The sequence below is a fragment of the Mobula birostris genome, chromosome 13, assembly GCF_030028105.1.
Source record: "Mobula birostris isolate sMobBir1 chromosome 13, sMobBir1.hap1, whole genome shotgun sequence".
Lineage (NCBI taxonomy): Eukaryota > Metazoa > Chordata > Chondrichthyes > Myliobatiformes > Myliobatidae > Mobula > Mobula birostris.
The window spans coordinates 28,493,234-28,496,177 of record NC_092382.1 but is presented as its reverse complement, the minus strand read 5'-3'; positions in this window follow the sequence as shown (position 1 = coordinate 28,496,177).

Genomic DNA, 2,944 nt, shown 5'->3' with positions numbered 1-2,944 from the left:
CCCCACCCCCGTCCCTCCCTCCGCCACTTCCCCCGGCAGCTCCTTCCACAGACGGGCCACCCTCTGGGTGAAACAGTTTCCCCTCGGGGTCCCCTATTAAATCTGTAAAACCTGCGCCCTCTGGTTCTCGATTCCCCGACCCTGGGGGAAACGGTCTCTGCACATTCACCCTATCTGTGTCCCCTGGTGGTTTTACACACCCCTGTCAGGTCACCCCAAAACTCCCGGGAATAAATTCCCAACCCGCCCGACCTCTCACCGTAACTCAGCCCCTCCTGTCCCGGCGACATCCCCGTAAGTCCCCGGGATCTCCGGTCTCCTGTTCCCGGTGTCCGGTCCGACGATGGCGGGGATGCCGAGCGCCGCCTTCACCGCCACGTCTCCCCGTCACCCCACTTTCAGGGAACCGTCACCCGAAACCTGGTGTGTTCCGTGCAGAGAAAGCTACATTCCTGAGACAAGAGTTAACAGAGATTTCTCTTCACTCCCCCCGACACTTGTAAACACATCTCCCTCTCCCACTCTCCCCACCCAACGTGCCCCTTCCCTCACCCCCGACTCTATCCCGTACCCAAACAACTCCCCCCCTCCTCTTTCTTACCGGCCATCTCTCCTTCTTCACTCCCCCCTCACTATCTCTTCCTCTCTCACTCCTCTCTTCCCCTCCCTCGGAACTACCCCTCTTCTCTCTCACACTCTCAACTCTCCCACACTCTATCTCTCCTCTCTGCTCAACATTGTCTTTCACCCCCCTTCCCCCTCTCCGTCTCTCACCCCCTCTCTCCCCTCTCCCTCTTTCACCCCTCTCTGTCCCTCACCCCTCTCCGTCTCTCCCCCCTCTGTTCTCCACCTTTCTCTCCCTCCCTGTCCGACCTCTCTCATCTCCAGCCTCTCACGTTTCCCTCCTCCCCCTCTCTACCCTCTGACTTCCACCACTCTCCCCCCCCGTCTGACTCTCCCTTTATCAACTATTCTGTGCCCCCTCTCCTCTTTCCCCCCATCTCTCTCCCACCCACCCCCTCTCTTCCTCACCCATCGCCCGCCAGTCTCTTCCTCCCCATCTGGGTCTGCCACCTTGGCCTACCCCACACTCCCGCTCCCGACCCTACCCTCTCTCCCCCTCTCCTGTCTCTCTCTTCCCCGACCCGAGCCCTTCTCTCTCTCACCCCATGTCGTCCTCTCTCCCTCTGGCAGAGGTTTGTCAGCGGGGTGACGGTGATTTTGCTGGTGAACTGCCTGGTCTCCCTGGTGATGTCCGTCCTCACGGCCATCGTCAACTGCAGGAACCTCGAGTGCTGCGCCGTGCGGCCTCCGGTGGTGAGTGGGATCTTCCTGTGCACGGGGGTTGTGGGCGGCGGGGGATGAGACGTGGGTGGGAGAGATGGGGAGGGGAGATGGATAGAGGGTGGGGAGAGGAGGATAGGGTGGGGGAGAGAGAGGTGGGGGGAAGAGATGGAGGGACAGAGGGGCTGGAGAGAGGGACGGAGGGAGAGAGAGGCTGTGGGAGTGGGTAGTGGATCCCGTCTCCTCTCCTCACCTTCTCTTTCTCCCCTCCCCTCCTCAATCTGATCCCTCCCTCTCCCCCACCCACAGAAAATGGTGGTGATCCACGCTAACCAGCCCGCACCGCCGGACCTCGCCTTCATCTTCTCCAGCAAACCGGCGCCCACCCCGGCCTCTGACGGGCCCCAGTGACGTCACGTTCCCCGCTCCACAGGACAGCCCGAAGGATTCGGGCCGAGCGGCCTGAAAGGAAAATCAAGGCGGGATTTTGGAGACAGAGTTTGGGGGGGTGGGGGTTGGTGGGTAACATTCCCGTGGTCACATTCCTCCCCGTGGGTACCCCCCAGTTCCAGCTCCCTTGTTACGAGTCGTCCTCTCCCACCCTCGGCATCCGGTCACTCCTGAAACACTCCGCTCTCTGTCCCCTCTATCACCGCCCGTCTCACCCTGGCTGGAGGCCATTTTGTGATGGTTACCATAGACAACCGCTCTCCCAGCATCGGAGAAATAGTCACAACCTTTTCCCCTCCTCCCACTCGCTTACATCCCTGTTTATTCAATCTCAGCTCCACATCCCTCTTCTCCTCCCCCCCCAACACCTGATCTCCCGACTCTCCATTTAACCTTCTGTCGACAGCCATTTTGTGACCCCGCGTGTGACCCTCCCTCCTATTTCCTCCACCACTAAGTGAGTCACTCCCTCACCCTCACCATCCTTCTCATCCCATCACTCGCAAACCCCTCCCCTCGCTTTCCTCTCCCCACCACCTCGATGTTGTGCAGCATGTGCTGGTTGGCTGCCATTTTGCGATGCGAATTTTCGCCTCTCCTCAACGCCCTCTCTCTCTCTGTTACCCAGTGAGTCTCTCCCCGACTCACCCGTCACTCCTGACACCCTCCCCTCTCTGTCCCCTTGTCCCTTCCACACCGCCCATCCTGGGTGGTGAAGTTTTTCCGATGGGAAATTTCGCTCCCCCACCCGATCCCTTCCCTCCGTCGTTGAGTGAGTCGCTCTCGTCTCCCTCTGTTGAGACACTCAACTCTCCGTCCATCAGCCCTGACCGCGTCCCGACCCCCTCGCTCCCCACTTACCCCCTGCCCACACACCCCTTTCTTGCCGTCCGTCTTATTTGCGAAGGATTGTTACCACCCACCCTTCCTCCTCGATAGAGAAAGTCACTCCCTCAAACTCCCCATCCTGTTCCCACTCTCCCCGTCCCATCAGTTCCCCTCCTTTCCGGTCCCATCATTCCCCCTCACTTCCTGTCGTTTCACTCCTCCTCACTCCGTCTCTATCTTATCCACGTCGCCACCAGTTTGTGACAGGAACTCTCTCCTCCCCTTTTCGTCCCCTATTGAGTCAGTGACTTCGCCACGGTCACCGTCTCATCAGTCCACTCCTCCTCCCATCACTCCTCTTCCTCCCAAACCCCTCACCCCT